This window comes from Electrona antarctica (assembly GCF_951216825.1).
Source record: "Electrona antarctica genome assembly, chromosome: 15".
Classification (NCBI taxonomy): domain Eukaryota; kingdom Metazoa; phylum Chordata; class Actinopteri; order Myctophiformes; family Myctophidae; genus Electrona; species Electrona antarctica.
The window spans coordinates 39154883-39165620 of record NC_136796.1 but is presented as its reverse complement, the minus strand read 5'-3'; positions in this window follow the sequence as shown (position 1 = coordinate 39165620).

Genomic DNA, 10738 nt, shown 5'->3' with positions numbered 1-10738 from the left:
CTCAGATTTCACCCTTGTAAGTTGCTCTGGATAAGAGTGTTTTCTAAGTGCTTGACTGTAAATCTGCTATATATACCTGTCCCTAAGCGAAAATGTAAACGTGCTTTTCCTGCCAGGCTTTAACAGACATCTGTAATACCCTGTCAGATGTTTTGGACACTAATGCCAGCTGTCCCTATGCACCACTCATTGCTTTCAAGTCTTCTGTGATGCATTTCTTTGCAAGTGGGTCATTCCAGCATTACATCCCCTGTGTTACTGGGATGGGATGGAAATGCGTGCAGTTACATCAAGCTTAGAACGACGTGCCACTTTTCATGGCTTTCCCAATGACACCTACCTGTGAAATTTGTGTTCCCTGGGTGCAATAGATTGCAAGCACGTGCGCCATCGGGGAACGCTCTGATGTGCCGTATGTGTGAACTATAGGGGAACCCATTCCATCAACATCCAGGTGACTTGCAATGCAGCGTATAAAGTTACACATTTTATTTGCAAATAATCCTGAATCAAGTCCTATATACTGTCCCGACTGTCATTCCTGCAATCTTCCAGGGGGATACATATGTATACCCCTTGGAGAAGTGGCTGTTGGGTGACAATGGCTATCCATTAAAACCTCTTAAACCCCAGGGGGGTCCAGGGGGGAAAATCGGAGACCAATTGGGTCTCCATTTACCCGCTGAGAGCTGTTCATGAGGTGGACAGCCGCTGCCCCCGCTGGCGGGGGCAATAATGGGGCTCAAGAGGTACATGGCTGATGATTACACAACTCTTGCTGATTACATCATGGTGTACTATGTCAACAATGGTCTGTGATATTTCATTCAGATATTGTGTCACAAAAGCTATAATGGAAAGAATGTTCGGATTGCTGAAAATGTGAGACGTTTGGGTCTGGCCATGCGAGACTAGGAACAATACATGTACAGACCTCAAGGACAGAGCATTCTTTGTGGCATATTGTGAGTTGCATAATTAACATTGCTGTGCGTCATGGATGTCTCTTGGACATAAATTAGGACATCTGCCAGTTCATAATTGGGTGTGTCCAATTTTGTCTCTAGCCTTCTGTTCCTAATGTGTTGTGTGTCTGGATCCCATGCCAGATTTATTCTTTAACTTAATCCATGTAAACCATGTCCCTGCAACTGTTTGCTTAATACATTCCTCATTAGAATCAGCTCTGCCTAGTGTTGCCTTCACCCGTGTTCTCTTCACTCCGCACACTGACAAAATAATGATCCAGATCTTGACTCTTTGTGTCCCCCGTCACCGCCAGACTTTGGTCAGAATTTATTGAGATGCAGCATCTCATTTTAGAGGGTGTCCTAACCCGAAATGGTAAAATATGGCCCTGCAGGCCAGGCCATTTATTATTCATGTGACTTGTCCTAGATCAATATCTAAGGACAAGGCAAACCTACACGAACTTGAAGGTGATCATGCCCGTAGGTGCATAATAATAATAATAAATAAAAACAAATCGAAAGGGAAAAAAAGTATGTCCTGCCCCGTTTGAACCCAGGTCTCTTGCATGAGACCACATTTCTACCGCTTGGTCAGGGGCTTTGTGAACAGTGGTGAACAAGGCTGGCTAGAGGCTATAGGTCAGGGGAGACGTGCGTATGAGTAGTTTCAGGCAGTGCTATTTGTCAACCAGTGGGGGTGTTCTACACCTGACTGACACCCATGGGTCTATACTTTTCTCAGTGGAGGTATGGAGTATGGAGACCACCTCCAACCACTGCAGATGTTCAGGTTATTATTGTATGAACATACTCTGCCATAAGTAAGTAAGTAGCCTTGCCGAGCCATGAGGCCCATAGGGCAGGAGCCTATCTCCTGTTTCTGTAGCGTGAGGCAGCTTGATGACATGTACACCCCCAATCCAACCCTTGATGCTGAGTGTCAAGCAGGGAGGCACTGGGTCCCATTTTTTTAGAGTCTTTGGTATGACCCGGCCAGGGATTGAACCCCGACCTCCCAGTCTCAGGGCGGACACTCTAACCACAAGGCCACTGAGATGGTATACTCTGCCATAAAGATGAGTTAAAGCCATGTTCAAATAAGTTCCGGCTTGACGATTTTAAAGAAAGTGACAGGACAGATTTATTGCATAAAGTCAGCATTATATCATCTCGGAGGATTATTGTGCATTGTCTGTAAATCTCCCTGCTACGGCAGTGCCTTTTTCCTCTTTTTTTTTCTATTTGTAAAGTGTCTCTCTCTGTAAAACACCAGATAAGAGCTGGCAGCAGGTGGGGCTGTGGGTGTTGAGATGCAGAGAGACAGCAGACGTCAGCCTGATGGCCCTAGCTGCATGCATACTCCCGAACGGAGATCAAATTGCACGGACAAAACGTGATTAATCTCTCCTCCTCTGTTAATGATTTCGCCCCACAGATCTTTTTGTAATCTAATGTCAGTGCATGCAGGGCATGGTTTTCTGGTTCCACTGAAAAATGCGGCCATTCATTTTCCCCATAAAGATTTACAAAAAATATGTATTATGTATTATTTTATTAGCCTATAGAATCAAGCCATCCAGGATCCTGGTGAATCATGACCATTAAACCTTTGATTCTGTGGATTTAACCCATTCTGGGCGGGAACCCCTTTTGGTGTTAGCATTATGTTATGCTTTAGCTATTGAAAAATAGCATATCTACAAGCTCATAGCGCGCCACCGAGTGGCGCGCTACGAGCTTGTAGGTCTGCTATTTTTGAAAAATCGAAGAACGAAAGGATTTATGGTCATGATTCATCAGTCCTGGATGGCTTAATTCTAGGCTTAAAGTTATTGATATGGCCTGGGTATGTGCGTGTGTGTAATTACCCCATTTGAAACCCTATGAATCTTATGCAATCCATGCAAATACACCAATATTACCTTCCAAGAACAGCAGATGGTCAATCTTGGTGTTTTACACAATTTACAATTTGGCATTTATTATGTCTCACAAGATGTAAGCCATAATAAATGATAGTTAATCTGCAAGCTCTGATGGATCCAAATCCCCACACCACCCTAGCTCCTAAATTCTAGTGTTTCTTTGTAAAGCCTCCCATATACTACAAGAGTTTTGACAAGATTTTGTATATATTTTTTTTTAAAGACTACATTCTAGTCTAATTAAGTCCTTTAAAAATCTTTCCAAAATGTTGTCAAAATCCTTGTAGTGTATGCGGGAGGCTTTAGCTGTAAAGGAATTGGTTATGGATCGCGTTCACCTTCAAATGGAAGCATAATGCACATGGGCACCACAGCAATTTATTCCATATGGCACTAAAAGAGAATTTAGCTGCGTTCGACTTCTCGAGAAACAGCACAGTAGGCCTATGTAGATGACCATCATGACCTGTAAGACGGGCAGACGTGACTGGCTGACATTCTGGCATGCATTGCTGCACATTCTGGCAGACAACAGCGATATAAGCCTCCTGAAATTGCAGCTAGTAAAAAGAGAAGCTCGTCATCTACAGTAGGCCATGACATCTCTCAGAAAGGTATGGAACTTTAGGCTCAGAGAGGATATAGAAGCCTTTCCTAAGAAGTGCCAAAACCTATCAAAAAGAAGTGATAGGAAATGCCAGTAGTGAATATACAATCCCACCCGCCCACCCCCTAAGATTGTTGTTAAAAAAACGAACGGCCATTGGAGGACGTCTCTCTAGGTCGTCCTCAGACGAGCCCTCCGTCGTTGCTTCCAGTCATCCCGGTTCTCCATACATCTGGCCAGCTCGTTGGTGCTTTGCGCTCCTGCATCGTTCTTGAGTACATCCACGTATGTTAGCGTGGGACGTCCTCGTGACCGGTGCCCGTGTGTTGGTTCCCACAGCACTAGTTTGCTGGCTGGCAGCTCTTGGTGTCTTTGGCAGTGTCCGCTGCTAGTCTCATTCTCCTGGCTGCTATTTTCTGGCTCACCCTTGGCATTCCATCATACAGATTTGTGTTGGTAACATGTGTGCTCTTACTGATGTTGAGTGCTGCACACAGAATTCTGGTGTAGCACCCATTGAGAGACTTCTGCAGGGTTGGCTTCAGGGTCCAGCATTCACTGCCGTATAGGAGAACAGACTCTACCGTTGCGTAGAAGAAGCTGAGTTTGGTTTGACGGGGGAGTTCCATACATACATACTGTACATACGTGACACATTATAATTTGACCTCTGAGGCAGAAGAACTGTTTTACACATTTAAACACACATCTTGTTTCAACACCACTTTTGGTACTTCTGACACGTGAAGCATTTCCCCTTCATCTGTCAGAGCAAGCTCTTATAGACTACTTTCCCCCATTATGTTTCATAATGTTCAGCCGTATACACATGCATATTGAAATGTATGTTGTGCTTGTCACTTGTAGATTCCCAGTCACACAGAATTAAGGAGCACATTCTGTTGTGATTGCGACCGCAGGTCGCTGTTACTATGAAACGTGCAGGAAGCCTGTAATCCATGCTTCCGTCACACGCTCTGAACGCAGAAGCAGTCACGCTTTCCTGTCACGCTGCTTCTGTCACGCTGCTTCTGTCACGCTGCTACCTGTAATGCTTGCCTGTTACTCTCTATGGTTACTCTTGCCTGTAATGCTGCCCTTTTCCTCCTCACGTGTGCTTTGAAGAGCCTTGGCTTGTAAGTTTTCATGCTTTAGTTGTTTTCAGACTACGGCGGAAGATCGGGAGTGAGTCTGCAGTTCTGCTTGCAATGGGAAGTTTAGCGAAGGTACTTCCAGCCTCCCTGCGTCGGCTGATCTGAGCACACGGCAGGGTGTGTAGGGTCCGATCAGACTTGCAAAATATGGGGGTCCCATACCTTTGGTTGCTTTGAATGCCATCATCAGAGTTTTGTACTCGACTGGGAGCCAATGGAGAATTTTGGCTGGTTGAAGACCAAGCGAGCTGCAGCATTTTGGATCAATTGGAGAGGCTTAAGTTGGTATGGTACGCATCACTGTTCTAGTTCACTTAGTCACTTAGTTATTGTGATGTATGTGATGTATTGCCATGCTTTTTGTTCTTGCTTAATGTAAGTCGTTCTGGATTAAGAGCTTCTGCTAAATGCCTAAATTGTAAATTGTAGTCGAAAAGAGTCAATTTACTATAGTCTGCACGTCACAATCTCACCTGTAAATAGCACTAGTGCCATATGCCATCTCAGTGTTAGTGACAGATATTAGAAGTGTGCAGTGGAATTTCCACAACAGACATCATAGAAGTATGTACTATAGGCCTACTATACTATCTACTTCAACGCAGTGCAATATTTGCCTTTTTGCCATCAAAAAGTGCTGCATATTATTTACTTTGACCATGTTTTGACAATGATGAATTTCTGTGGAGGAAAAACACGGAGAGTATCCTCTAACGCAAGGTGTAAATGAGCTCTATATGTACCTGAGCTGTCTGCAGTAGGCTGGAGTCTATTGATCCGTGTGTGCCACTTTGGGATATGAGAACACACGCACGCACGCACGCACGCACTAACGTACGCATGCATGTATGCATGTAATGCATGCAGGCACGCACACACACACACGCGCATGCACACACACACACACACACACACACACACACACACAGTAGTGAATATCAACGGGATTTGTGAAAGGTCTGCCTGTCGGGAGCTGTCAGATCACAAAACTACACTAAAAGACGTTGCTCTTTAAATGTGATTGTGCGATTTGATAAATGTTATTTGGGAAACACGACAGGTATGACATTTTCTAGCAATATCCTCCCCCGCACACTCACAGAGAGACTTTTGGTCTTCTTTGTGCCTTCTCTCACTCTTTCTTTCCATTTTTCTCTCACACACACGCACGCACGCACGCACGCACGCACACACACACACAGATATATAGACACATGCACAGGCACTCTGAGTTCTCAGCTCGCCTTTCTCCATCTTTCATTAATAAACAACCCAAGCTGTGCTTCCCCTCTGCCTGGCTTCCGTGCACAACACACGCACACACACACACACACACACACACACACACACACACACACACACACGCACACACACACACACACACACACACTCCAGAGAATCCCATGTTGCAGTGCGGCATCGATGAAGTCCTCCATGGCAACCATTTTGAACTAAGATTCATCAACTTTATATAGCTGACCTAGTTTGTCTCCTCCAGCACCCGTAGAGGCTGCCAGCGGCGCTGAGGCCCGGTCCGTGTTCCACAGTAACGTTACTCTACACAGGAGCAGGAGGGGGGCACCTTCAAATAGGACAGCATTCTAATGTGGGCTCCGGCGCTCCAACTTCAAAGTTCTCTCCTATGGAAGGGAAACTTTGACAAGACCAACCAACCTAACAAGAATTTCTTTTTTGGTCACACGTTTAGTTTATTCTTGGCTATGAGCACTGTGACTGTGGGAAACTTGAAATGACACTGCTGTTGCTTGGGAACGTCGTTAGTTATACAGCTTGGGAAACAGGTTCATTCGTCACAATAGCACAACATAAAAACAATAATAAAAAGTCACGCCAGCTATGGTTATTGAATGTGTCCTGTTCAGCTGTTTGGGTGTTTCTCTGTCGGGCGTCGGCCTTACGTCAACGTCTCATAATCAGATCTGTCAATCACGTTAGAAAAACACAATGGCCTCCAAACACTCGTCATAGTGTTGATAAGAATCACAAAACATGCTAGTCGCCCATGCAGCATTCCACAAAAAAGCAATAATAAAAGTGAATAAGGAAGTCACACCAGCTGTGGTTATGGAATGTTTGACGTCATTCGGAGTTCCTTCAATACTCGGTCTCCTCCTGTTGTTCATTGGGTGTTGCTCCGTCGGGCGTCGGCCATAAGTCAACATCTCATAAGCGCGATCTATCAATCATGTTAGAAAAACAATGGCCTCCAAACACTCGTCGTAGTGTTGAACAAATCACAAAACACGCTAGTCGCCCAGGCAGGATTCCTATTTGACAGTGGCAGATAATTAAGATGGTGACAGGCAACAATGGCTCCATTGAGGAAAGAAAGTAGTCTTTTCCCCTTGTGTTTTGCAGAGACAGTGATTTATAGAGGTTCTTTTGTTTCTGTGCGTGAGTGTAGTTCCAGGGATGAGCTCATGTTTAGTCAAAGACTGGCTTGCTGGGCTCTTTGAAATAAACCACAGCCTAGAGAACCTTTAGGACAGTCGAGTGTGACATGTGCTGTTTGCATAGCCCCAGGTTGATCCCAGTGGCAGCTAGCACATTTCTATCTGTGTGGCAGTCAGCTTGCATAGTGAGTGATGGGAGAGTACTGGGGGGCAAAGTTGAGACACATACTTTTAGATTTGCTGGGGACAACTCTGTGATTGATGGGGATAATTAAAAAAAAATAATCTCACTTTTCAAGTTCAGCGACTCATCGGGAGATGGGGATATGAAGGTGCAACAAACATGGCATGCTGTTTTTCTGTTTACCTTTGTGTCTGTGTTTTTGTTATGTTTTTTGTCATATTTATGTTAGATTTTTGTTCATTCCTTCATTATTTGGTGGAAATTATTTTTAATTAAAAAAAACATGGCATGCGGTACATATTTCTCCGTGCTATAGAGGAATGAAGTTCAATTACTGGAATAAAGCTGCCAACGTACACCGAACAAAGTACAAATAAGAATATCCACTTCAGCAGGACTTGCGGAAATTAACAATGTTCTTGCGGGATCCGTTCTGAGTTCTGAACATTAGGCCTTGCCCACTGTATTGGGCAGGCCTACTGGGCTGGAACGGCGATTTTAACACAGATCTCTGTTATTTGTATACCATCCTCCTACGTGCTTGGAATAATAATACATAAATTGAATAAATCTCTGAGATTTCACCAGTTCCTGGTGACAGACACAGTGGACAATCTGTGCGTTTTCTCTCCATGAATTAACTGCCATCTGGTTGTGTTTGTAGTCTCTCGAATAGAGATTATAGAGGTTTGTACCTCCTAACCAACAATAATTCAAAGCTACCCATGGTACATTGCTGCCAAAGTGCGGAAATAAAACAATATAAATCATGATCACATGAGTGTAAAAACACAATGTTCAATGTGGTGATGTTCGGCTATGTTTGAAAATCTTAAATGTTCCAAAACTGCAGAAACAAACTTGGGACAGGCAATGTGTTTGTCCCTATATGCTCAGCAATGATGTCATTGTGTTCTTATTGACAAGCAGAAGCCAAAATAAGTTTGACTCCTTTTGGACGGTGCTGCGCAGCCTTAAGCAGGCCATTTGGGAGACACTTTTATTCATGCCATTTCAGCAGCATGTGTGGTCCCAGTGGAGATTCAATCATAACCCCAAGCAAGACTATGTTAGCAGTATGCTCTACTCTACCCACCAAGCTGTAGATTAGCTCCATAAAGACAAGATTACTCTTAGAATCTACATTTAGGTATTTAGCAGATGCTCTTATCCAGAGTATTAAAATAAAGCATGATCTACAAACTAGGCATCTATTTAAATAATTAAATGAGAAAAGGAGGTTGCGCATCAGCAATGGTTTTCAGTGGAGTGCTGTCAATGGCGTTTTTAAAACAAACATCCTACTATAAATGCGCCACGTCTCTGTGTGCGTACGTGTGTGTGCGTGTGTGTACGGTTGTAATGCACGTAACTCGAGAACCGTTTGACCCACGACTTCACATTCGACACACGCGTTCCACACCCCCACAGGGAGTGCAGTGCCAGGTATCGAGTCGGTCAGACCCACGGTTCTCCAGAACCACCACAAAAGGCTCTGGTCAGGCTCTGCCAGTGAGCCTAATGAGGCCAACTCCTTTCACCTGGGCCAGGCTCTGCCAGTGGGCCTAATGAGGCCAACTCCTTTCACCTGTGCAATTTCCAGCCTCTGCCTCAGCCAATTGAGGCTCAACCAATCAGGCTCTGCCAGTGGGCCCAATTAATTGCCAAGTACACTTTTCAGTTTGCAGTCCTCACACACACACGCACACAGGCACATACACAGATCTCCATGTGGGACATCGGCTGACAGTTAAAACGGGTGCTATGGCAATGTATATCATTAGGTTCCCAAGTTTCATCGTTCCCAAGTAGGCCGGTGGCCGACTGCGACGGGCACGTACAGGTCTAGTCTATATAATGCGCCACGTCTCTGCGTACGTGCATGCGTACGTGTGTGCGTGCGTGCGTGCGTACGTGTGTGTATGGTTGTAATGCACGTAACTCGACACACTTGCTCCACACCCCCGCAGGGAGTGCAGTGCCCGGTATCGAGTCGGACGGAGCCACGGTTCTCCAGAACCACCACAAAAGGCTCTGCTCAGGCTCTGCCAGTGGGCCTAATCAGCCTAAGTCCCCTCACCTGTGCAATTCCCAGCCTCTGCCTCAGCCAAATTATTGCCATGGCAACCCCACACCTGCAAATTGATTACTTAACCAGTACACTTTTAACAGTCAGTTTGCACTGAACAGGCAGAGTGGCAGACAGACAGAGGCAGACAGACAGATAGAGATCTCCATATACAGTATGGGCACAAAAGGGACACAGGCAGATAGTTAAAATGTGATGTCACAGCCTGAAAATCCCAAATGGGATTTGCCCGCAGATGTCACCGTTTTCACTGTTTTGCCTGTTTTCATTGTAGCTCAAAAGGCTTCACAGACACAGGAAAAGTCCCAGACCACAAAAGATCCACTGAATGTTCAAAGTTCAGGTTTTTTGGGTGTACTTGAGGTCAACCTTAGATCTCCATATATGGAGCTGACCTGTTATGACATTCCAAATGTTGATCTGACCTCATCAAACCCATGTGCACTCAAGACACGCTCCATATATGGCCAGACCTCATCAATCCCTGTACACTCAAGACACTGCCCCCGCTGCCACCCTTAGATCTCCTTATAAGGAGCTGACCTGTTCTGACATTCCATATGTTGATCTGACCCCCCATGCCAAAGCGCCAGCGCTTGCCCAGCAGTCTGCCGTCACCCAGGTGGATGCGTGCACGCGACCTCGCCCTTTTCTCGCCCTCACGCTTCGTACACACATATCAGACGAACATGCTCTGTGCTGTCCGTGTTTCATGGTCGCCTCAATGCTTTTCCAATGGATGTCACGTGGTTTGACCAAACAGTAAGTGTGTGATGGGGGGAGAGGGGGCAATCAAACACAAGTGTTTGGTAAAACCACGTGACTTCCATTGGAAAAGCATTGAGGCGGCCATGAAACACAGGCAGAGCACAGCACAGTTGTTCTTTATGTGTGTACGAAGCCTCAGGGTGTCTTACTGGTAATAATGTTCTGTGCTTTCCAGTCTGCTTTATTTGTGGTATACCTGACTCGGTCTCACCTCCCTGTGTAACCTATTGACCTGTGTTCTGTTTGCCTGTTAACCTATCCCAGTGTTGATTGTCTGTTGATTTCAGTTCACCTGTATCTAGTTAATCGTTGTCTATATGCTGCTGTTTTAACCAGTTAAACCCCATGCTGCAGTATTCTGGGGAAGGTTTTGTAGAAAATACAAGCTCATAGATTTCAGCGAAGATATTTTGTGTAGTGAAGTCAGAGCCGGTCAATCAACTTTTTTTTCCCTTTTCATTTAACCATTCTCTGTACTCATACCAGGAATATAATATGTTTTCCACATTTTCTTTGTCTATCATTTTCCTCTTTACTGAAAACTGCAAATGACGGGAGCTTGCATGACAAATGAATTCATCCACTTTTTTGCATCTGTAAACTGTGTATGGTGTGATAAGGTTAAG